The sequence below is a fragment of the Capra hircus genome, unplaced genomic scaffold (genome assembly GCF_001704415.2).
Source record: "Capra hircus breed San Clemente unplaced genomic scaffold, ASM170441v1, whole genome shotgun sequence".
Lineage (NCBI taxonomy): Eukaryota > Metazoa > Chordata > Mammalia > Artiodactyla > Bovidae > Capra > Capra hircus.
Genome location: NW_017189699.1, coordinates 7057 through 34308, shown reverse-complemented (window position 1 = coordinate 34308; position 27252 = coordinate 7057). Strand labels below are relative to the sequence as shown.

General features: G+C 37.3%; 1 pseudogene; it reads left to right on the top strand.

Annotated features, from left to right (window-relative positions):
• Window positions 1–700: 700 nt before the first annotated feature.
• Window positions 701–25704, top strand: LOC108634639 (annotated as a pseudogene).
• The last annotated feature ends 1548 nt before the right edge of the window (window positions 25705–27252 follow it).

The window sequence follows — 27252 nt, the reverse complement described above, 5'->3', positions numbered from 1 at the left end:
TCTAGGATTTTACAGAGGAGAAAGTGGTACTAGTATTGTGGAGTGTGAAATTCTTGGAAATATAGCAGGTTCTTAACAGTGAATGCTTCTAATAACTTAATGTATGTTTTTCCTAATCATCATTTTCATGACCATAAAGAAGTCCACCATAATGGAAACCTTATTAATTATTTAGCACATTGACTTTTGGTTGTTTTTCAATTTCTGTATTATATTTAATACTACAAGAAATGTTTTTTTCTATAAATTCATTTCTACCTTTCTAATTATTTTGAATATATTTTCTTTAATAATATTGTATTATTTGGTCAAAGTATGAGAACTTAAAAAAGGTCTGTGATGTATATTTCTAAACTATTCTTTAAGAAGTTTATACTACTTTACATTCCCATACACAGACGTATACAGTAGTCATTTTTCTCAAGACAGAAAAAAATAACGGAAGGAGTTTTATTCTTAACCCTCTGTATGAAAACTGTGAGAATTATTAAGTGTTTTTCATTATATTTTCCCCCATTTTACTATTTTAAACATTATGTAGAGGGAATGAAAGTTATTATAGCAATTAATAATCTCATGATTTTCTAAGAAAAGCTGTATAAATTTTGCAGATTCAGCTTAAAGCAAGAAGAGCAGAGAAGAAATGCTGATATGTTGTATGAAAAAATTAGGGAGCAGTGCTGGGATTCATGGGGTTGCCATGCCCCGTTATCCAGGAGCCCGAGCCCTGACGGCCCTGAGGAGACAAAGCTCCCACCAGCTGGTCACCGAGCCCAGTCTGAAGGCAAAGCGTCCTGCCCCCGCGGGTCAGAGGGGGTTTGGCGCCCCCTGCGGGTCGCCAGAGAAGAGCAGGCAGCGCCATGCTCACAGACCTCAGAGGGCTCACCCAGAAGCAGCTCTGCCGTGAGCACTCAGACTGGAGGCCCAAAATGAAATGTAGCAGAATAGCTCCATGACCCTCCTCAAAACATGGCTAAGGAACAATCAGAGCCTGTATGGAATGCAGCCATAAAAAGGAACATATTTGAGTCCGTTCTAATGAAGGGGATGAACCTAGAGCGTATTAAACAGGGAAGTCAGTCAGAAAGAGAAAAACCTGGAATCTAGAAGGATGGGTCTGACGAATCTGTTCACATAGCAACAACGGAGGTGCAGACATAGAGAACAGACTTACGGGCAAGAGTGGGGAACAAAAGGGAGAGGGTGAGATGAATGGAGAGAGCAGCATGGATACATGTACACTGACATTTGTAAATAGACAACCAGGGGGAATTTGCTGTATGACTCAGGGAACTCAAACTATGGAGAACAGTGTGGAGATTCCTTAAAAAACTGGAAATAGAACTGGCTTATGACCCAGCAATCCCACTGCTGGGCATACACACGGAGGAAACCAGAATTGAAAGAGACACGTGTACCCTAGTGTTCATTGCAGCACTGTTTATAATAGCCAGGACCTGGAAACAACCTAGATGTCCATCAGCAGATGAATGGATAAGAAAGCTGTGGTACATATACACAACGGAGTATTACTCAGCCATTAAAAAGAATACATTTGAGTCAGTTCTAATGAGGTGGCTGAAACTGGAGCCGATTATACAGAGAGAAGTAAGCCAGAAAGAAAAACACCAATACAGTATACTAACACATATATATGGAATTTAGAAAGGTGGTAACAATAACCCACTATGCAAGACAGCAAAAGAAACACAGATGTATAGGACAGTCTGCTGGACTCTGTGGGAGAGGGAGAGGGTGTGATGATTCGGAAGAATGGCATTGGGGTCGCAAAGAGTCGCACAGGACTGAGCAACTGAACTGAACTGAAGAGGAAGACCAATATAGTAAAGAAGTTGAAATGAAACAGGAACTTGAACTCACTCTCAGAGCACTAGAAATGGAACTGAAAACTGTGAGAAATGATCTGAATCAGGTAGAGCAATCTTTGGTGAAATTTTCAAATTTCTGACACTATGTCAATATTATGTATAGTATCCCTTTAATTTAATATGTATTTTCAGGTTTAGAACAGAATTGTTATCTGAAGAATGAACTGTGACATTTAGAGCTTAAGTTATTAATTTCTTGCCATTCTTGGCTTCTCATAGATGTTCTGTGTATGTTTTCTGAGTGGAGGAATGGACATAAATCAAGCTTAATCATTAACATAATGGTTGGCATTTTTGATAAATTAGACAAAGTAGTATTCTTAATTCCAATCCATGTATTAATTTTGGCTTTTTTATGTTAAAATACAAGCTAACTTGCGTTGACACTGTGAAGAAACTAGTTAAGTGCTTTGTAAAGAAATTTTCCTTCACAATACTATGTCTGCCTATGTTTTTGCTCTGTGATAAATTTAACAGGCATTTAAATTAAGATCTGAGTTATTCATCTGGGAATCCTTGTGCTTAAAAAGGCTACTTCCTTTAAAGAGTTTTTTTTTTTTTCATTTTAGATTCTTCTCCTAAGCTTTTAACTTTTTTTTTTTTTTAATGTATAGGCCCAAAACTTCATATAATGTCTCTCCAGGTTATAGAAGAGCAAAATGACACTCAGAAGCAGCTTTCTCGAGAATGGAATGCCAGAATGTTACAGGATGGAATTCTGGCTAATCACCTTGCCAAAAATGAAAAAAGATATAGAAATGGCTAATAAGGAAATGAACTGAAGTATTTTCTATAGTCATTTTCAAATATGTGTATATGTCTCTGTGTATGTATATATTTTAGAAACCAACACTACACATCATAGAAAGTGTAGAGGATTTTGAAGGCCTATATATCTATATTTTGAGGAGGGAAACATTTTCCATCTGTTGGATTAAGTAATATTTGTAATTCAAATCCATTTGTCTGCTGCAGATAGGTAGTGACACACAATGGCCTCATCCAAGGAGAGGCCTTTAATATTTTCCATAGGAATTGATCTCAAAGTTTTTGCAACTATCTTGGAAGATCCAGCACCCTGATTGTTGTTTAGGCAAGGAAGACCGTGTGTGGTCCACCATTGACTGTGCTACCCAACCAAGTCCCTCTGCCTCGGAGTGAACCTGTCGGTCTCTCCATGCATGGCATCATCTTCAGTGTCTAAATCAGAGTCCGTTCTTGGCTTCACTGTCATTTCTTTAACCAGTACCCTATCAATGACCTTTTCACATCATTTACAGGTTTTCAATTCGTAAAAACTGTGCCATCAGTTGTTAAAACACTTTTGAACACCTTAAAAAGTTGTTTCTATAGAACAAACTTATAAAAGTCCCCCCTCCCCCTCTAAAGAAAACAAATTTTGCTACTGACAGTAGATATTCTGGTTGTTGGTAGTGATGTCATTTCCTCGAAAGGTCACTAGGTTAGTTTATCACTTCCCTGATGGTGAGGAGGAATCTATAGGCAGTTCTGAGACCACATTTTGGATGTCATTCTTCTACTTGTGAGAAGATGAGCACTCTGCTCTGTGTGTCCTGTTTCACTACAGGGAATTTTGAAAACAGTGATAGATATGCCATAATATATGTTAGAGATGATTATTGTGTTTTTCATTGTATTTCCCCCATGTTACTATTTTAAACATTATGAAGAGATAATGAAAGTTATTGCTGTAGCAAATAATCTCATGATTTTTTAAGAAGAACTCTCTACATTTTACTTTATTTACCATTAGTGTGTGTACCATGAGTGAAATAAGAGGCTTACTTTGTATGTTTGTACTAAAGAAGTAACTGTGGTTTGATGTAAGAGGACGACTAGAGTCAGAAGACCTGGCGAAAAGCCTGCAGCTTATTTATATTTTTAACTTCTTCCTTTCCAGAATTATAGCTAATGAGTTAATTGATGTTTGTAGAAGTGCTTAGTACAGTTATCAAAAGGGATAATTCTTCTAATTGACTGTAAAAATGTTAGAAAGATAGCATCATCTCAGAAAAGTTTTTTTATGAAATTTAGTCTATTTAAATATATAGAGAGCTAAGCTGTTACTGTGAGGTAGCTGTGTAGGTTAGGTATCAGATGCAGTGTTTTTAAAGCTGGCAAGTAGTGCTGTTCATTGAATAATAGTTGATTTACAGCATTGTGTTGTTTCAGGTATTCAGCACAGTGGTTCAGCTATATATGTATATGTGTGTGTGTGTATATATATATATATATATATACACACACACATATATATAGGGCTTCCCTGCTGGCTCATACTGTAAAGAATCTGCCTTCAATACAGGAGACCTGGGTTTGATCCTTGGGTTGGGAAGGTCCTCTGGAGAAGGAAATGACTACCCACTCCAGTATTCTTGCCTGGAGAACTCCATGGGCAGAGGATTTTTCTTGTAGAATATTAAGTGTACTTCCTTATGTTGATCCTTGTTGGTTATTTTATATATCAGTTCAGTTTCAGTTGAGTCGTGTCTGACTCTGCGACCCCATGGACTGCAGCACACCAGGCCTCCCTGTCCATCACCAACTCCCAGAGTTGACTCAAACCATGTCCACTGAGTTGGTGATACCATTCCAATCATCTCATCCTCTGTCATCCCCTTCTCCTCCCACCTTCAGTCTTTCCCAGCTTCAGGGTTTTTTCAAATGAGTCAGTTCTTCCCATCAGGTGGCCAAAGTATTGGAGTTTCAGCTTTACCATCAGTCCTTCCAATGAACATTCAGAACTGATTTCCTTTAAGATGGACTTGTTGGATCTCCTTGCAGTCCAAGGGGCTCTCAAGAGTCTTCTCCAACACTACAGTTCAAAAGTAACAATTCATATATTTCATATATACTGGTGTGTATATGTTAATCCCAACATCCTAATTTCTCCCTTCCCATACCTCCCTTTCACCTATGGTGACCGTAAGTTTGTTTTCGGTGTCTGTGAAGATCTTTTTGTTTTGTAAATAAGTTCATTTTTAGATTCCACATGTAAGCAGTATGATATAATACTTGTCTTTGTCTGACTTACTTCACCTAGTGTGATAATGTCGAGGTCCAACATTCCTGTTGCTACAAATAGCATTTCATTTTTATATGGCATAGTAGTATTCCATTGTACAAATAAACCATAGCAGATGCAATTCTTAAGTGTAGTCAGATCTATACATCTTTTGTTTAAGCCTTCCCAAGTTCATTGTAATTCAAAGAAAAGCCTTTCCAGTTCTGAGCCTCTTGAAAAGTCTCTTGGGGTTTCTTTTTTACTTTCACGGATTCATTGTCTTCAATTAAATTTTTGAACTTTTAGGTATTTGTGCATATATAAAGTCTGAGTTTGAACCTTATTTTTTCCATTTGGAGACACACTTCGTGTAGTCTTTTCATTGTATACACATAGAGGTTAGTTTTTCATTTGAGAGGAAATCATGAAATGTCACTTTCAGTTCAGTTCAGTTGCTCAGTCGTGTCCGACTCTTGGCGACCCCATGAATCGCAGCATGCCAGGCCTCCCTGTCCATCACCAACTCACGGAGTTCACTCAGACTCGCATCCATTGAGTCAGTGATGCCATCCAGCCATCTCATCCTTGGTCGTCCCCTGCTCCTCCTGTCCCCAATCCCTCCCAGCATCAAAGTCTTTTCCAATGAGTCAACCCTTCGGATGAGGTGGCCAAAGTTCTGGAGTTTCAGCTTTAGCATCAATTATTCGGCACTCAGTCTTCTTCACAGTCCAACTCTGACATCCATACATGACCACAGGAAAAACCATAGCCTTGACCAGATGGACCTTCATCGGCAAAGTAATGTCTCTGCTTTTGAATATGCTGTCTAGGTTGGTCATAACTTTTCTTCCAAGGAGTAAGCATCTATTAATTTCATGGCTGAAGTCACCATCTGCAGTGATTTTGGAGCCCCCCAAAATAACGTCTGATACTGTTTCCACTGTTTCCCCATCTATTTCCCATGAAGTGATGGGACCAGATGCCATGATCTTCGTTTTCTGAATGTTGAGCTTTAAGCCAACTTTTTCACTCTCCTCTTTCACTTTCATCAAGAGGCTTTTTAGTTCCTCTTCACTTTCTGCCATAAGAGTGGTGTCATCTGCATATATGAGGTTAGTGATATTTCTCCTGGCAATCTTTATTCCAGCTTGTGTTTCTTCCAGTCCAGTGTTTCTCATGATGTACTCTGCATAGAAGTTAAATAAGCAGGGTGACAATATACAGCCTTGACGTACTCCTTTTCCTATTTGGAACGAGTCTGTTGTTCCATGTCCAGTTCTAACTGTTGCTTCCTGACCTGCATACAGATTTCTCAAGAGGCAGGTAAGGTGGTCTGGTATTCCCATCTCTTTCAGAATTTTCCATGGTTTATTGTGATCCACACAGTCAAAAGCTTTGGCATAGTCAATAAAGCAGAAATAGATGTATTTCTGGAACTCTCTTGCTTTTTTGATGATCCAGTGGATGTTGGCAATTTGATCTCTGGTTCCTCTGCCTTTTCTAAAACTAGCTTGAACATCAGGAAGTTCACGGTTCACCTATTGCTGAAGCCTGGCTTGGAGAATTTTGAGTATTACTTTACTAGCATGTGAGATGAGTGCAATTGTGTGGTAGTTTGAGCATTCTTTGGCATTGCCTTTCTTTGGAATTGGAATGAAAACTGACCTTTTCCAGTCCTTTGGCCACTGCTGAGTTTTCCAGACTTGCTGACATATTGAGTGCAGCACTTTGACAGCATCATCTTTCAGGATTTGAAACAGCTCCACTGGAATTCCATCACTTCTTTATTGAGTACTAATTAAAGTCTCCTTTGTTTCACTTAGGTTTCTGATAGTTGTGAAGAAGCAAAAACCTGTTGTGCAAGAACCACATGCTGCAGGATGAAATTGCCATGCTAAGACTGGAGATAGATGCAGTGAAACATCAGCACCGGGAAAAGGAAAAGAAATATTTTGATGACATTGAAATTGTAAAAGGAAAGAATGATGATCTTCAAAAGGCAATAAAACTGAATGAGGAAATGTCAACAAAGACTATATCCCAGTATGTTAAGTCAGCTTAACGCTCCAACAGCTGAGAATACAATGCTAAACTCTAAGCTGGAGAATTAAAAAGAAAGCAAACGAAGACTGGAAATGGAAGTGGAATCCTACCGTTCTAGACTGGCTGCTGCTTCACACGATCATGATCAATGTCAAACATCAGAAAGAGACCTGGAACTTGCGTTCCAGAGAGCAAGAGATGAGTGGTTACACTTGCAGGACAAAATGAAGACCGAGGTGGCTAACCTGAAAGATAACAACGAGATGCTTTCCCAGCAACTTTCTAGAGCGGAAAAGTAAGTTCAATAACCTAGAAATTAAGCTGCATCACACGAGAGATTCTCTCAGAGGAAAGATTTTGATGTTAGAACGTGTCCAGAGAGACCTAAGCCAAACAGAGTGTCAAAAGCAGGAAACTGAACACATGTATCAGAATGAACAAGGCAAAGTGAGTAAATATATTGGAAAGCAGGAATCCTTAGAGGAGAGATTATCTTGACTCCAGAGTGAAAACATGTTGCTCCGACAGCAACTGGATGATGCACAAAACAGAGCTGACAGTAAAGAGAAAACGACCATTAGCATCCAAGACCAGTTTCAGCAGATCGTGAGAAAACTTCAGGCGGAACGTGAGAAACAAGTTCTGATGCTAGAGGAAAGAAACAAGGAGTTAATCAAGGAGTGTAATCATTTAAAAGAGAGAATGTGTCAGTACGAAAATGAGAAAGCAGAAAGAGAAGTAAGTACCCAGAAGAAGAAATTCTCATACTTCCTGAAAGAAAGTTCACAGTGATTCTTGATTCTGGCTAAATGTTGAATCTAGTTGAACATAAAAAATACATAGGCTGTGAATCTGTGGTCTCTAAACCAGCCTAAAAGTACACCTTGTATCCAGCAAATAAAAATTAGACCCAAGAGATGCTTTACTTTGAGTAGAGCATCGTATTGCTTATGAAATGTTAAGAGATTCAGTTCTAAATTATTAATATAGATAGTGTTAGTAATTTACTCTTTTACTATTAGGATAAGAATTTTAATCTTTATGTTACCACATTTCAGTATCATGATGAAGCAGAGAAGTGAAATGCTCAAACCTAAAATGAATATTTCAAAATTAATTTTCAGTTACATGGATTACCTTGACAGTCAATTCCAGGTTTCCCAGATGCTGTATTTTATTTTATTTTATTTTTTTAACTTTTAATTTTTACTTTATTTTACTTTATAATACTGTATTGGTTTTGCCATACATTGACATGAATCCACCATGGGTGTACATGGTTCATGTATTTTATATATTGTACTTTGGCTTCAATAGCTTGTCATACCTTCTTGTCATATTTGTTGGTATAATTTTAATTTTATTTATATCAATTTGAATTAATTTGGGAAAATTTCAGCCTTGAATCATTTTTTCTTATGACCTCTCAGTGCTTTAAAGGCATCTATTTGTCATTGAATCATAATTTGGGACTCGAATGGTGAGCTTTAGCCAAAGTATTACTGATTTAATCTTCCTGCTGCTATTTATGTTATTTACTTAGAGCATTTTTACAAACAATTTGCTCGTAATTCTCGTTTTAAGGATCAATTAGTATCATCTGAATACAAGTTTGTCCACTAAAAATGAAGGATGACAGGATTCGTGAGCAGCAGGAATAGAGTGAGTCAGGGAGAAGGTCGTAGGGGCTGCAGTCTGGAGGCAGGTGGAGGCCAGGATATCGAGGTTCCTTGAAGGCCGTGGAGCAACCTCATTTTTAAAATTTCGTTTTTCTTTTATATTGGAATATTGTTGATTTACAATTTTGTGTTAGTTTCAGATGTACAGGAAATTGATTCAGTTATTCCTACACATATATCCATTATTTTTCAGTTCCTTTTCCCAGGTAGGTGACTACAGAATATTGAGTAGAGCTCCCTGTGCTCTCCAGTAGGTCCTTATGGTTAGCCAAGGGCAAAGGTGGGGAGGAGGGATAAATTAGGAGTTTGGGATTAATATAGACATACTACTAGATATAAAATAGATAAGCAACAAGGGAATGGACTCATTTTTCTGCTGAGGTAGGAATCTATTGGAAAGATCTGAGCACTGGTTGGAATATGTGAAGATCTCTGAGTTAATGAAAGCTTCTAATAAAAAAAGGAAAGGAAAATGTTTCCACAGTGTGGAAGCTCTGCACATTTATTGGGAGGGGCAGGGCATGGACAGTGGGGCCACATCCTTTGTCTGAGTAACTTAATATCAGGAAGGCTGGAGGGTGGCCCCTTCTGTAGTTGTAACCAAACTCAGTGAGGAGGAAAAAGAAAGTGAGTTGCTGTCTGTGGTGATAATTTTCAAAGTACCTATGTTGGAGTTATCTATTATTAACATAATAGAATAGTAAAGTGATTTGATAAACTCAGTGACAGAGCATCTTATTAGGCAGTTGTGAGACAACTTCAACAAGAACTGGCTGATACCCTCAAAAAGCAGTCTATGTCATAGGCGTCACTGGAGGTTGTCACGTTATCGTGCCAACTTAGAAGTTGAGGCACAGGATTTAAAGAAGTTATGTCAACTCACAAGTCGGGTATGTATGAAAGTGAATATGTTGACTTTATATGTAGGATAAAGTGTTTTAGGACACTCGTTTTCATGGACGGCTTTCTTTTGTATTTTCATTGCAAGTAATATACTACAATTTTATTACCTTTTTAACGCACTCATTTCTAAAACTTGACTTTCATTCTGCCATCTGCATTATATATTTTTTTCTTACATTATTTACCCTTAGAAAAGTTAAGAATTGTGCAGCATTCTTCACAGAAGTTGAGAGACTATTTCTTTGAAACAATACATTTTTTGTGTGTGATACCTGTATTGCCATGATAAGGCAGTCAGTCAGTCAGTTCAGTTCAGTTGACTCATTGGAAAAGATGGTAAGGCAAGCCAGATAAAATCAGAGGATGTTTAATGGAATGTTTCGGGAAATTATCTTTTCTCATCTTCACTTATGTCAATGACTATAGAGTTATATATATATATATTTATTTCATAGATTTCAGAATAATTTGTGCAGAAAGGTATTATACAAACTAGTTGAAGATTTTAGATATAAAAGCCTGGAGGTACTCAGATGGTTTATAGTATGTACATCCAAAATAGAGAATAAGAAGATTATGTAGACCCTGCCATTGGATTTTTAAAAAAAGCTATTGAAATATAATTCATGTATCATATAATTCACCCACTGAAAATGTGTAGTTCACTATCTCTTAGTGTAGAAAGGTGTCACCTGTGACCAATTTTAGAGCCTTTCCATCACCCCAAAAAGGAAACCCTGCATCCCTTAGCCGCCCCTCATGGGCCCCCATCTCCCTCAGCTCCAGGCAAACACCAGTGTAGTATCTGTCTTGGGCTTTCATATAAATGGAGTCACACAGTGTGTGCTCCTTTGTGATGAGCTTTTCTCATTTGATGTCGTTTTTAATTTTCATCCATATTATAGAACGTTATCATTTCTTCTATTTCTGTCAACTGTCAAACAATAAACAGTATGTGGCTAAGCCATTTATCCATTCACCAGTTGATGAAGCTTTGGGCTGTTTCCACTTTGAGTCTATTAATAATGCTGCTGTCAACACTGATTTACAAGTTTCTGTGTGGACACACTTTTCTTTTCCTGTGGTTGGATTTTATCCTCAGAGTTAACTGGCTGACTTCACCTTTTCTTGGCCTTTGCTCAGACTGTCCTTTCAGTGTTCACAGTTTTGTTTTCTCTTGGGTAGTCCTCCATTTATTCAGACCTGGTGCCCAGTCTCTTCTCATCCATGGAGCTTTCCTGACTGTCCAGTTCTCATTGAGCCTTTTCTCTTCAGCCTTTCTCATCTAGTCTGTGAAGAATATTTTAGCCCTTAATTTTATATTGTTGTCCTTTTTTTTTTTCATGAGGGAGAATCTTGTCTAAGTATACATTGGTTTAACAGGGAATATTTATTGATATGCACAATACTTGTCTGCATAAACAGAAAATATTTTAGCTTAACAATTGTTAGGATACAACTAACTACTTTTTACCATACCAATAATTTATTCTTGGAGATACTGGTATAGTAAAACTTTTATTAAGAAACTAAATTCTATTAGTCTAATAGAATAGAATTGTTCAATTAAATGCTCATTTTTTTCCCCTGACTCTGGAATAAAAATGTAAATTTTCCTTCCTTCATTATGCAGCCAGAAGTGGGATTTATGGATTTCTAGCCTTTCACCAAATGTGAGGTTCTGGAGTTGGCTTCTCTGATACCCATAGCTTGTAACCTTAATTTTCTCATCTGAGTACTTGCTAGACATTAACAGTTCCTGGGAATGAATTGATTCAGAACTTTGATTTAGCAGTAGGGTAATATTTCCATGGCAGTGACTTCACCCTTCCTCTGATGGTCATGTTAAGTTCTGTACCACGCCATCCAGGAGGTGCTCTTTGCGTATTAACCCATGGTCATTGTCCACTGAGTAGTACAGAGAGGAAGTAAGTTACAAATTATTATAAGTGGAGAACACTGCTAGTTGGTTAGTGGAGTCAGTGAACATTTTTGAAGTACTGGATGTATATGTTCTGGGCCTCGTGCTCACCCTTACTGCCACTTGTAATGGTATGGAGAGGGATTTCAGTGTGACGTGTTGAAAATGACTTTTGTTGGCATGACATCTGCCTGATATATCAAACTGTTTTGCAGATAAAATACAGCGACCGTAATAACACCAATTACAAACAGTTCTTACTCTATGCCACTTCCTCTTTTAAATAGTTTATGTATGTGGTTAGTCACTGAGTCATGTCCAATTCTTTGTGACCTCATGAACAGTAGCACACCAGGCTCCTCTGTCCATGGGATTCTCCAGACAAAAATACTGGAGCAGGTTTCCTTCTGGCAATACTGGAGCCATTTCCTTCTCTCAAGTACATTATGTAAACTCCGCAATATAATCTTCCAAACATCCCACTGAGGTTGATGCTACCATTATCTCTATTTTATGGATGGAGAAACTGAGATACAGAAAGGTTAAGTGATTTGCTCTGGGACACGCAGCTCAGAACTGATGGAACTGTGACAGAGGCCCACGCATTCTGGCTCCTGTGTAGCTACTGCCTCTCACACTAGGTTGTCACTAGCAGCAGTGTTAGCTCTCATAACTACTGGAAGATCTGTGGTCATTTACATATGTGGATATTTAAAGTGATGGCCAATGTGGAGCCTGGATTTAAAAAAAAAATTTGTTTACCATAAGGTAGTTTTCTGTCTTTCCGCATTTGAGTAGTTTATAAATTTGTGTGTTTATTTGAGAAAATCTGATTTAAAACATGGATGATGTTGTGTTTGAGTGCTGGGAGAGAGGTCAGTAACCTGCAGAGGGCAGACAGGAAATATTTTCACTTTGTGCACTGTAAGGTGTCTGTTGTAACAACTCATCTCTGCTGTATGGCAGGAAAGTAGCTGTTAACAGTATGCAGACAAAAGAGACAAAAACCAATGATGGCAGGTTTGCTAGGTTATTAGTAGTTAAAACAGTTGATTTTTCTTTTCTTTTCTTTTTTTTTTTGTTGCAAGAAGCACAGGATTAACTTACAGAGGCTGTGAGATGTGCTGGAAAACACAGGATCACGTCAAAAAGTACGATTTAAAGCAGCGTTGAAAATAAATATAAAGCAGATAAACAGTATAATATAAGAATAGATCAATAGTAATAAACACATTATCATGAAGCTGTGTAACATTTCACCTTTGAGCTTTTTTGAGATGCATAATCCCCCCCCCCATTATTTCCATATTTTGCACATTATCCACAGGTGAAAAGCGAAAGTTTTAATCGCTCAGTCATGTCTGACTCTTAGCAACCCGTGGACTCTAGCCATCCAGGCTCCTTTGTCCATGGAATTCTCCAGGCAAGAATCCTGGAGTGGGTTTCCATTCCCTTCTCCAGGGGATCTTCCTGACTCAGGGATCGAACCTGGGTCTCCTGTGTTGCCAGCAGATTCTTTACCATCTGAGCCACCAGGGAAGGCGATTAGCCACAAATAGAAAAACAGTACAATTGCCAAATCATCTACTTTTCAAAATTCTAAGAACCTATGTAATTGAACCTGCAGATGTTTGTTCAAAAACAGTGTGATATGTTAAAAATCTATGTGTGAAAGAACGCCGTGACAGCCCAAGGGTTAAAACTATGTCTTCCAAGGCAGAGGGCGTGGGTTTGATCCCTGGTTGTGGAGCTAGGACCCCATGTGCCTCACAGCCAAAAAAGCAAAACATAAAACAGAAGCAATATTGCAGTCAATTCAATAAAGACTTTAAAAATGGTCTACGTCAAAAAAAAATCTTTTAAAAAAAACCTATGTGTGAAAATAATTATTTTAAAATCTGCATTTTAGGCTTGAAGTGGAAAATGCTGAGTTACAAACTACAGTGAAAAAGCAAGCGGGCAAAAATGAACAGCTTCAGAAAAACCTGTCAAGTAAAAGATCAGTAAGTTAACCTCTTAATTTCTGTCATACTGAGAAAGGATTTTAATATTTTTTTTTTGCTAATAATATATAAGAATATTTTGGACAATGTAAAAAGTTTCATTGATTAGCTTATTGTATTTTTATTGGTACTTCTTGCTACTAGTACTGTGATTCCTCTATAGAAGAAGTCGACTGAATTCATAAAATTAATGATTTATATAGTAAGATTTTAATTAAAAAAATTGTGGCAGTCCAAAAGCAACATTTTATATAGACCACTTTTTGTTTGTTCATTCATCTGTCAATGAAATTCCACCTTCTGACTATTGCTTTGAACACTGGTACACAAACATCTATTTGAGTCCAGAAATTTGAGTAATGATTTGATTGAGAATTTTGAGTTTCTTTTGTAATCCAGATCTTTCTGTGAGATGTTTGAGAATGAATCATTTTAAATATTGTAGTTTGTTCTCTTTATTAAGAATGAACACTATGTCTGTATAGAACCATTTTTCTGAACGAATGTATTTTTCATTTGTTAGATTTTTTTTTTAAGAGATGGGGGTTGCATGGGAATTTTTCAAAGATTATTTTAGTAAGGTGTGACTTAACAAAACCTGGAATATCTTGAACCATTGATGAAAATGATTTTAGAGCATCTCTAGAAAGTAAAATGTAAATATAGGCAATCTTTAAAAAAACTTTCATTTACATTTAGTATTTTATGTGTAAAAGTTTCTATTTTTTTTTTTGGACAAATGAAATTGTATATATTTAAATTGTACAACATGATGATATGTGTACATTTTGAAATGGTCACCATAATCAATTTTTAACAAATAAATGTTGGCAATTTAAATTCCAGAAAAATGATGAAATGAAAAATCATTTTAAGTTGTTTTAAGAAAAGTCATCATTTTGAAATCTGTTATTGGCATCAAATCAGGTTTAAAAACTGTGTTTACTATAAATTCATGTTAACTTGTGAACCCATGAGAAATAATATTCTTAAGAAAGAATAAGTCTCTCCAGGTGTTTAAAAATAATTTTCTTAAATTGTTTTTTTCTAAATCTGAGGATAAAAAGGAACAATTAAATACTTTGAATTAAAACAATCTCTGGAAAATAGCTTGGACCAAGAAAAGAAGAAAAACAGTGAGTTAGAAAAAGAGATTACTGGGTAAGATTTTAATATTTCTGATAATCTCAACTATTAATAAAAGTATAATTTTATTTTATTTAAAACCTTAGACACAAATTCATTTTCATGTGTATTTTCATAATAAAACACATTATCCTATTTCAAAGTTTACTGTGGAAAGTCAGCACAATCTGAAATGGTTTTGAGTGAAGCAGTGTTGTACTTATCTGTAATGATTTCTAAAACAGTAACAACCGTGACTCTGCATATAGTAATGTCACTCTCTTTCTTATCATCTATGCTGAATTTTTACTTCTGCAAAGTATCTTCGTTCTTTTTGGTAATCCTGCCTTCTTTTAACTGTGTTTCTTCCCTTCATCATTCAAGTAATTTATTATCTAAAAACCTACCTGTGTTATTGTTGAACAACAGTAAAAAGTATATTGATCTAGCCTATATTTTCTTTTTGCCCCCGAATTTTAGTTATAAAATGTACATACAAAAATCTATGTGTAACCTAAAGAATAATAAAATTAGTGACCATGTTTTGATCAGTAAGATAAAAAACTGCTTCTTTTTTTTTTTTTTTATGCTGAGTACAGTTAACCCTCATCATCTACAGATTCAGCCAACCCAAGACCAAAAGTATTCAGGGAAAAAAAGTTGACAAGTTCCAAAAAGCAAAACTTGGATTGGTCTCAAGCTGGCAACTATTTCCATAGTGTTTACACTGTATTTATAACTATTTACAAGTGTTTACATTATATTAGATAATGTAAGTGATCTAGGGATGACTGAAAGTATAGGGAAGATGTGCTTAGGGAGACTTGAGCATCCATGGATTTTGTATCCACGGAGTGTTGGGGGATTTTTGAACCAATCCTCTGTGGATGCCAAGTGATGATTATACAAAGGGTTCTTCTCTGATTCTTATAAATATTTTTCTCTTTAATTTTCTCTACATTGCCTTGCATTTTGTTAACAATGTGCTGGGCAAGATTTCTACATCTCTTAAAACAGTCTTGAAGAGACAGGTACACTCTCTCTCTCTCTTCTGATTTCCTTTCTTCTAAAACTCTCAGCCTGGGTTTTTTCCCGCTTAACTCAGGCACCAAAGATTTTTCTTTTTTTTCAATTTTAAGTGAGAATCTTTTTTTTTTTTTTAATCTATTTTCTTTTTGTAGAGCCTGTGGTCAGTAGGAACAAACGTGTCTTGTGTCTTTTCAAAAAACATTCATATATCATATCTCTTCATCTTTAGCTTGAATACTGACCCCTGGTTTATAACTAATATTTAATAATAAATAAATATTTCATACTAGCATGCTAAAAATTGACTTTAACTTATTTATAAGAACTCATATATTACATATATCACACACAGTCTATTTAAATGTGATAAAATTTGTTTTCATAATATTTACCTAAGATTAGAATTTAGTTATTATGCTTTCAAGGAATATTAAATTTGAACAATGACAAAGGATTCTAACTTATAGATGTTTGTTTTATCTGATAGAACATATATTTGTTTAATTATTAAATATCTGCTCTTAAAGAACTTACTCGTTCTATACATTCCATCGCCTTCTCCACTACAGATTTAAGAAACTCTTAAAAATGACAAGAAGGAAGTTAAATGAATGTGAAAATGGAGAGCTTAGTTTCCACTGAGATTTAAAAACCAGTCAAACTGAAATGGATATTCAAATTAATATGTAAAACATAAGGTAATTTTTAATCAGTTTTAGAACACCCAAATCACTTAATTTGGGAAAATATAAATCATTCCATGCTTTGAGCAGTGAAACACAGATTGGTCTATTAATTTTTTAGGTTGGACACCAGTAAAAAAGACAGCTTTTCCATATACCATTTTTAGACAAAAAGGGCACACTCTTGACTCTCTCTGTCTTGAACCCTGGCTGGTGATCTGAAGCTGAGCAGCATAGCATTAATGACCCCAAAGCATCCATTGTTTTTGGTGACAGGTTTGTTGAAATCTAATGAACATACCATGCAGTTAATTCATTTAAACTGTACAGTTCAGTAACTTTATTGTGTTTAAAGAGTTATACAGGCATTACCGCGTTAGAACATTTTCATCACCCTCCAAAGAAATCACCCTGTGCCAGTTTTCCCTTCCTGGTCTTCCCAGCCTGAGGGAACCATGACTCCACTCTCTGACTGTGGAGATGTCCCTTTTCTGGACATTTCGTGTCAGTGGAATCACACAATATGGGATCCTTTGTGACTGCCCTCTTTCATTTAGCGTAATATTTTCAAGGTACATCTAACATGTATCAGTATTTCCTTGGTTTTTTTGCTCAAAAATATTCTATTGTATGGACGTACCACATTTTATTTATCCATTCATCATCTGATGGACCTTTGGGGTTGTTTCTACTTTTTGGCTAATGTCAGTAATGTTGCTGTGAACATTTATGTCTAAGTTTTGGTGTGAACATATTTTTTCCTTTCTTTTGGAATACAGTTATGAATAGAATTGCTGTATTACACAGCAACTCTGTTTAACCTTTTGAGGACCTGCCATACTGTTTTCCAGCATGGCTGCATCATTTTATATTTTTATCCAAAGTATGTAAAACATTCCCATTTCTATACATTCCTGTCAACACTAGTCATTACCTGTCTCTGTGAGTATAGCCATCCTAGCAAGTATGAAGTGGCATCTCGTGGTGTTTTATTTCTCTCTCTGAGGAGAGGACAATGAAGATTGAGTTCTAGATTAGTAACTACTCAAAGCTACCCATCTCTTTTAGAATTTCAGTAAATTGAGATGAGGTCAAAAGTCTGATTTTGGTAGTTATTTCTAGTTATTTCTTATAGTTCAAATCATAGGTCTCATTGCTTACTAATCTTCATTGTTTTCAAACTTGAGCAGAAATTCTAAAGAGTCACACCTGCCTATTTGTAAGAAATTGTAATTGAAGGGCACCTTGAAAAAAACTTCTTCCTGAATAGTTCTTAAGTCTTTCTTCTAGTTATTTGCTTCTTCTCATCAACATTGTCATTAAAAATTTCACCCTTTATTATATTCCACTTTATAGGAGATCAGTTTCTACCTGCATTTAAGTTTTATTTTCTTTTTCAAAAATCCATTTTTCTGTTTTTTCCTAATCAGCTTTGAGTTTAGTGGCTTCAATAAACAACATTGGTTTCGTTCAAAATCTATACTTAGGAAAAGGTGGCCAGGATGGCTGGCTTCTCGTCCTCTCGACTTCAGGTGGGTCAGCTCGAGGGCTGGGGGCTGGAATCGGGTGAAGGTGTGTTCATTCCCATGCTTGATAGTTGGTATCTGTGGTTGGCTGGACTTTGGTGATGGCAGACGAGTGAAACACCTACCCTGAACACCTAGGCTCTCTTTGCAGCCTGGGCTTACTCGCAACATGGAGCCTGGTTCCCAGGTTGAGAGCCAGGCAGAAGCTCTGCCACCTTGTCTAACCTTGCTTTGCAGTTCACACAGCATCACTTTCATCATCTTCTGTTCAATAGGAGCAAGTCAGTTATACTTGGCCTATATTCTACCTTTTTTACGGAATAAAGATTTTAAAACTAATGGGTACATTTAAAAACCAGCACAGTTACTCACTGGCCACAATTTTTTCATATTCCTTCCAATGGAAAATACCCTTTTCCCTACTCATTCCCTCACAAGTCTCAGTTGTTAAGTGTCAGGCCCAGGCTCAAGTCGAGGTCTTACCATCTTCATCAGGTACAGATGGCACATGGGGATGGGTGTGATTTCTGGGTGTGATTTCTAGAGTGTGACCCTGTGAGCACAACCCTCTCAGTACTAAGACTTGAGAACTAAAGGGGCAAGTTATCTGCCACCCACACCCCCACCATTCTGCTGAATGACTAGACTCTCCCATCCAGAAAATGGAAACGGGAGGCACCATAGTCCATGGCACCTCGAGGTCCAGTTTGGTGCTGCCAGCTCTTTGATGAGGACTTGGTCCTGCCCATAGGAGTGCTTCTCCTTTGCTCTACCCTCTGAGCTCTGTGTGCTGTCCTTTTCAAAAGAAATGACCTCTGTCTGTAGCTGAGTCATGTTTCTTAAGCCAGCTTCCTCTTTATTGAACTTCTAAGAAAATCCCAAAGGCCTGTTCTCATTTGTATGTCTTGGTCTCTGTTAGGCCAAGCACCGTTTTTTGCTGACAAGTTTATCTTTAAAGCTTTTAGTGTCCTGTGAATTGGATTGGGCTTCACGTCATTGGAGAGGCTACCCTCACAAATCTTTTTTGAGAGAAGCTCTGCACCTTGGGCTTCTTGTGAAGCTTTGTAGGATGATGCCTTTAAAATTCTTATGCCCTTAAGATCTTTAAAGGAATTTGAGACACCACCTTAAGTCTTTCCAAGATCTTAATGAAGGCTTTTGCAGTCTACAGGCTTCACCTTTAGACCATGTTTTTCTGGCAGCACCCTAGATTTGATCTTAGCCCAGAAGCTGTTTCTCTCTTTTAGCATCATGTGACCACTGGACATGTGGAGATGCTGTAAAGGAGATAACAGATATTGAACCCAAATATAATTGGGCCTGGTTCCTTTATATTTAATAGTCCCCTCCCCTTTTTTTGATAGCTTCTCCCTCTCATTGATGTTACTTTCAGCTGGTTCATAGCAAGAGTCTCCTTTCCGCTGTGTTTCAGTGTCATTTTCTTCTCTTGCCTAGAAGCTGTCACCAGCAGACCCTTTAACGGGCATCAGGATTCAGTTTACAATGTCATGAAGCCCTTTGGGTTTTCATTTCTTTCTTTGCATCCATTCAGACCTCACCTACCTCCAGGTTGAAAGGCATTCTCACATCTTTTAGTTCTTTTCTATGAAGAAAGCTGAGCGCTGAAGAATTTATGCTTTTGAACTGTGGTGTTGGAGAAGACTCTTGAGAGTCCCTTGGAATACAAGGAGATCCAACCAGTCCATCCTAAAGGAGATCAGCCCCGGGTGTTCTTTGGAAGAAATGATGCTAAAGCTAAAACTCCAGTACTTTGGCCACCTCATACGAAGAGTTTACTCATTGGAAAAGTCTCTGATGCTGGGAGAGACTGGGTGCAGGAGGAAAAGGGGACGACAGAGGATGAGATGGCTGGATGGCATCACCGACTCGATGGGTGTGAGTTTGAGTGAACTCCGGGAGTTGGTGATGGACAGGGAGGCCTGGGGTGCTGCAGTTCATGGGGTCGCAAAGAGTTGGACATGACTGAGTGACTGAACTGAACTGAACTGAATGGCATTTTTAATAACAGTATCTGTGCCAGGTATTTATTGCCAGCAAATTGTATAATAAACCACGTCAAAGCCTAGTGGCTCAAGGCAGCATTTACTTTGTTCACAATTTTTTGTTTCTTTTCCAGTCGGCATCAGCTGGGATGTCGTGAAGGTGGGGACCAGAGTCATCTGAAGATTAGTTCATGCACATGTCTGGCAGTTGGAGCGGGCTTTTGGATGTGACATTAGTTGGGGGGGGGATCAGTGGGGGCACTGACAAGGTGCTCAGTATGTGGTCTGGGCTTCTTCGCAACACAGTGACTAATGCTAAGGGTGGGCTTTCCCACAGAGCAAAAGTCAGTTTCCCCAGACTCTGTCCGGTAGAAATCAGTTACTGAGGCCAGCACATATTTAAGGGGAGGGAATTTCAGAGAAAAGTGTCAAAGAATTTGTAGACAGTTTCAATACCACCACCTCCACTCACCTCGACTTACCGAGTAATCATTCTGTCTAAAGGAAAATTCTTTGCAACTCGGTGTCACTGAAATTCCCCGCAAAATTTGTTTGTTATTTTGTTTGGTATGGTCTGTTTTGTGAAAAGTAACAAATGATTACAAAAATGAGGCTTTTTATTTGTTGTTCAGAAAAATGTATAGGTCATCTCACTAAGCTATTAGGAGATGGGATTTCTTTAACCTTTTTAATCATTTTTCTTTGGAATACAGTTCAAATTAGCAAAAGCTATTCACAGTTCAGAAAAATACTTATGGGGTTAGAATCCATATTTATAAGATTTATCAATGAGAGTCTTATTTTCACAATCTTCTTTTGGGAAGCGTTTATTAACTCAGCCCTAGATAACTGAATACAGTATCCCTCAAACTTCTTTAACACATGGGGCATTAAGATGGGGGGAAGGAGTAATAGACATTCTGCTAAGAGGTTACTTGTAGTCATTTTTATGGAGAAAAAATAGAAAAGAGTGTAAAATCAAGTGCAAATGTTGTGTGACAAAGAATATGTTTTGTGACTCTTGGTGGTTTGAACTTCTTTCTTGATTTTCTGAGTAGCACACTGTATAAAGGCATGCTTGTGAAATTGGGGGCAATTACCACAGGGGTGAAAGGCAGGATAATTCACAGATGGCAAGAAATAGTATGGTGACCTGACTGAGGCAGGGTGTCGAGGATAGAAAGGGCAGATCCCACCTCCAGTGCCTAGTCCAGGTTTGCCCACTGTCTGAAAGCAGAACACTCCTACGAAGCCTTTCATAAGCCAAAGCAGCATACAGCAAAGAAGCAGGTACCCGAGGGCACGTTCTGCTAGTTGAAGCCTAAAGTGAATATGCACAAGTGAAGCACAGGTGCTCCCAGATAGGGTTCAGGGTTGTGGTGACTTGACACTGAGATGTGGGGTGTGGCTTCCAGGGAAGGAGCTCAGTGGGGCCAGTCTCCCTGCTTGGGGAGCGTGATGCCTCTCACTGTAAAACATACACTGAACCTTTTTGTATGAAATCAAAAAGTCTCTTCAAAAAAAATTTTTTTTTTCTAAAACAGATGCTGACGTAGGCCTTTCCTAGAAGTGAAGTAACATAAAGTGAACTTTGGAAAAGCAGGGGATGCTTGTAATTGTTCCTGGGGCTGGTTTAGCTCTTTTCAATCACCCATTGACTTTCTTGTCCTCCTCTCTAGATTGTGACTCTAGATGACTCCTCAGAGCCAAAAGCTTAGTTTATCTGAGGTCATTAGTGAAACCTGTATACAAGGGTGGTGAAAGCAAATGCTTGAAAGTGGCTTTGTGGGATGCAGTGTTTCTTCATCCCTGAACTGTTTCCTGGAGGCAGGTGTGTCCCAGAGGACAGCAGGTTTCACTGTGAGGCCACCTCCCTTTCTCTCTGATGCCCTTTCTCTCCTCTCCCAATTGTGACTTGTTACTTGAGGAGCCCTAGATACGTCTACTTCTTTAGAGCAAGGTTACAACTATCATTGTTTACAGGAGGTCTGCTCTGTGTTTTCAGTGTTCAAACAGTTTAATGGGAATTCCATTTACTATATGGCAGCTTTAAAAATGCAAATCATTAAGCTGGTGTTTTCCATCTTCCCCAGGACTCATGAGAGGCTGGCAGTGACCAGCACCAAACTTGAGGTGGAGAAAGAGCAGAACAAATCTTTACTGCACACTCTTAGCACGAGGCCAGTCCTGGAGCCCTCTTGTGTCGGAAATTTCAATAATCCTTTAGTGCCCAATGGAAATCTTACTCCAAGAGCAAACATAGGGTTTCCTACCTCAATTCCATACCCTTTGAATAACAGCATGGAGACTTACTTGACCAAGGTTAGTTCTATTATCTTTTTTTCCACTGGGTTTCAGATTTCTGATACGAATGATCCTTGTTTTTAATTTGCTGAACTTCTGAGTTGTTTATTTGACTTAATGCACAGTAAGTAAAAGTCATAATTAGCTGTGCTAATAAAGGAGACAGAAATTTTATGATTCTTTTGTCCCAAAGTTCTTGATTTTTAGAGATACTTACTAAATTATTAAATTTCTTGGAAAGCTGTGTTTAAATTCTACTTTAGAAATGAAATCTTATTGCCTAGTATCCAAAAGTATTCTTTCAGATGTTTCACTTCCTTTCTAATTGATTTCAGTTGGCAATGGTTCATAATCATTTCCAAGCTCTGCTGTACCCAACGAAGTTTTTCTACCTCTAAGCATAAGTGAATCACTGGCATCTAAACACTAACCACATATGGATGCTTTTCGTTTAAAGGAAGCCTAAATAAATCTTTTTTATGAATTAAATAAACTTATAATACTAAATTAAAACATTAATTTCTAGTTTTAGTGTAACATTTTTGTCATTTTCTTACATGAATTTTGTCATTTCTTACAAAAATGACATTTTTGTCACTTTCTTTAATTGCTATTTTACCTATAGCATTTTAATTTAAAATTTAAAAAGACAATCTTGCTGAGCATTTGTAGAATATTTCTAGATATGTAGTTAATTCAAACATTTAAATATTATAAATGAAGCTCACTTTATCTGTATCTTGACATCACCTGGATAAATGGTATCTAAGATAGCAGTGATGGGGAGTCTTGAAATTGCAACCAGTTTTCACTGTTCAATCATTGTGATTAAAATATCCATTTCAGTCTGTGCACACAGGTTTATGGTTTTAATGGTGTTTTCCTGATGTTTGTGATGGACGGAAAAGTAGCCCTTGTTAAATGCAGTCTCAACCTGTTTTCTCATTTGATTTCTTGCCACCGTAGGAGAGCAATTAAGGTTTCTTTCACAGCACTGCATCTACATTGGGTCTTAGTACTTGAGAGCTGTGAACCTGGAGGACATGCTTTAGCTGTGCAGTCACAGCGGGCCTCCGAACACTTCATCCCAAGTCAGACACTTCCCTACACAGGCCTAAAAGGAGGAAGCAAATGCTTGACCCCCGTCCCAGACACAGGCTGCCTACTGCACACCCAAGATCATGGTGCTGTAGGCGCATACATCTGTTCAAAGTAGAGATTTGGAACCAAGCAAGCACTCTCCCAAAACTCAGCCATTAGGTAAATCTCCTCACCTCTCATAAGGAGGGTAGGAGTACAAGTCCTCACTTTGAAACTTTTCTCCTTCAAGTTCCCTGTCGTGTTTTTTTTTTTTTAATTTATGCTTTATAAATTAACTGTATCACCTGACTGTGACTTATAGGAGTTTGACAATAATTTATTCTTGTTCTTGCCTTTAAAACATGATTTAGTTAAAAAGCTACTATGTCATGTCATGCCACAAATATTATTGAACTATGTGAGAAGGTTTTACATATTCATTTTCTCTGCATTATAGTTAAAAATCTATGTGTTTTTTCTTAATCTGAGGAAGTAGCTGGCATAGGACTCTGGACTCAGTAAGAAAGTCATTGGCTCTCTTACTTCTTTTGTAGAATTATGAACTTTGCCTAAATCATGACTCTCATATCTTAAAAAAAGTTTTTTTTTTTCCAAAGTAAAAACCTTTCTTAAAAAAAAAAAAAAAACTTTTGTGTGGAATCATATTATATAAAATGGAGACAAGTATAAAGCCTTTTAGCCAAAGGAGTGGCCAGAAGTCCTGTGTTTTTGTTAAATGCAAAAGTTTAAAGAAAACTGCAGATGTGTTCTCCTTAATAACATTCAGCTCAAACTACTGCCTCCATTTGAACAGGATCCTCACCTAGAAATCAAAATAAAGTTGTATTTAGGGAAGGAGCTGTTAGGGGGAAAAGATAGTAATCTTGTGGGTCATTCCTGGGGTCATGGGTCATTCTCTAATTCTTTGAAATTATGTGTACTCAGTAGACTGATATTTATCGTACTTTTTACCAGATTAACGTTCCATATATAGGTTCTCTGTTATTTATAAGCAGAATAAGTTGGAATGCATTTTGTTTTATTTATGTGATTATTTTTCTACTTAAGTAATCTTCAAATTAGGTCTAGTCTCTAAAAGTATTATTTAAATGTCACATTTAGTAAGCTATATAACATTCCTATGATAATATCTCTTGCTTAACTTAAAGATAAATAATATTTGACTTATTTCAGATGTGGCAGGAGTTGGACAGGAGTATAACTAGAGAACTAAGAGAAGATATGTTGCCAAGATGTATGAATTAAATTTAGATATTGATTTCTGAAATACACTGTAAATAATAAATGGCATCTCTTTCCATTGTTTGAATAACAGATGCTATGTAAAATGTTTTCTTCTTATACATAGCTAACGAAAAATGTGAAAGCATGAGCAGTCATAGTGAAAAATATTCTTCTTCCTCATTTATTCATCATGTTCCATAATTTTAAAAAAATCTCAAAAAGTCTATGTATTTCTATTTATTTCTGGATGTATCCTTTTTCTACTACTGCCATCGCTGTGGAACTGCCCATCTGCACCCTGACACCATTCTCAGAAAGCATGGAGTTCATCAACGTCTCAAGTGTCTGGTAGTGGTTAAGGATAGAACACTCAGTCAAGCAGTCATGTTTATGTAGCTGTCACTTGGTGTGTGACTTTATAATTACTGTGTCATTGACTTTGTCACTAGTTTGTCTCTTGCCATCAGGAAAAGCTCCAAACACCTGCATCAATTTGGGTCCTTCTAAAGTAGTTGGCCTTATCTCTTTACCACCTTACTCTGCCCCTTAGCTGTGCATCTAACCAGCCAGACTGTATAGGATCCCACATATTCGTTTCCTCACCTCTGGTCTTGGTATGTGCTTCTCCCCTCTGACTCTTGTACTTTTTCCTGTCCTTCAGGTAGCTACTTCCATAGCACCTCCACCAAAAAGCTGGCAGTATTGACACAAAGCCGGCTGTCCCTTCTGAGTGTTCCTTGTGCCATCTTGTATACCTGCCTTAGTATTTATGACTCTGTATGGAAATTGTCTGTTCATCTATTTTTACAGTTTATTGCATTATCATTTCTCAGGGTGACTGGGTCATCTTCATCTTGTACTTCCAGTGTTTATCACAGCACCTTAGCAGATAGTTATTGAGTAAATGAATGAAGAATGAGAAAGCCAGAATACTCAGCCACATGTGGGACCATGGGCTGATTATATAATAGTAATCTTGTATTTTGTTTTCTGTCATTTATAGATATGTTTCATTTTTCAGAGCACTTAGAAATATCTCATTTTTTTTTTACTGAGTTAACTCAAGTATTTTAGATAAAGAATGTAATCCTTTTTCTTTCCAGCTGCTGCTGAATTTAAATCTGAGTCCTATCGATTGTCTCCCCTAGGAGCTACAGATGGGTCAAATCTGTTTCAGAACCTGCTTTTGAAAACATCAGAAGAATATGTACAGATTTTGAAGAAAAATGATCTGAAAGATAAATAGTAAAAATTTCCCTTCTGGACTATTTTCGTGACATTTTAGTTGTTTCTCATTAAACATGATGCGAAAATCTTTATTAAAGGAAAATATTTTTGTGTGTATGATGAAAATTTGTATGGTATTTTAAAAATACTACTTTTAATTAGTATTAATACTACTTTTAAACAGTAGTATCTAGGTCCTTTTGATGCAAACAGTAGTATCTAAGTACCCCATGTGTTTTCTCTGCAGCTAACTTAAGCGATTTAAAAACCAGCACTGTTAAGTTTTCCATATTCAAAGTGAAAGTGTTAGTCACTCAGTCGTGTCCGACTCTGCGACCAATGGACTGCAGCCCGCCAGACTCCTCTGTCCTCCACTATCTTGTGGGGTTAGCTCAAATTCATGTCCATTGAGTTGGTGATGCTATCCAACCCTCTTGTCCTCTGTTGTCCCCTTTCTCCTCCTGCCTTCCATCTTTCCCAGCATGAGGGTCTTTTCTGATGAGTCAGCTCTTCACATCAAGTGGCTGAAGTATTGGAGCTTCAGCCTCAACATCAGTCCTTCCAATAAGTATTCAGGATTGATTTCCTTTAGGATTGACTGGTTTAATCTCCTTGCAGTCCAAGGACTCTCGAGAATCTACTCCCAACACCACAGTTCAAAGGCATTAATTCTTTTTCAGTCAGCCTTCTTTATTGTACAACTCTCATATCCATACATGACTACTAGAAAATAGTGTATATATGTTAATATCAATCTCCTAATTCGTCCTTCCCCTCATGTTTCCCCTTTCATAACCATAATTTGATTTTGAGATCTTGTGAGTTGGTCTCTGTTGTGTAAATAAGCTTATTTTTATTAAATTCCACATGTAAGTGATGTGATACTTGTTTTTCTCTGAGTTACTTCACTTAGGATTGCAATTTCGAGATCCATCTGTGTTGCTGCTAATGGCATTATTATTTCTTTTTATGGCCTAGTAATATTCCATGTTCGTTGTGTGTGTGTGTGTGTGTGTGTGTGTGTGTGTATACCACATCTTCTTTATCCATTTTTCTGTTGATGGACACTTAGGTTGCTTCAATGTCTTGGCTATTGTAAATAGTTCTGCAGTGAACATTGGGGTGCATGTACCTTTTTGAATTATTGTTTTCTCCAGATGTATGCCCAGGACTGAGATTGCTGAATCATATGGCAACTCTATATTTAGTTTTTATAGAAAACTTTATAGAGTTTTCTACAGTGGGTGTACCTAGTTGCATTCCATAAGCAGTGTAGAAGGGTTCCCTTTTCTCCACACTCTCTCTAGCATTTATTGTTTGTATATTTTTTGATGGTGGCTATTCTGATCGGTGTGAAATGATACCTTATTATAGTATTTCTGCATTTCTATAATAATTAGTGATGGGGAGTTTCCTTTCTGAGCATCCGTCGTGTGCTTTTTGGTCATCTGTAGGTGTTCCTTACAGAAATGTGTATTTAGATCTTATACTCATTTTTTGATCAGGTTGTTTGGTTTTTGATATTGAGCTCTTTGAGCTGTTTGAATATGTTGGAGATTAATCCCTT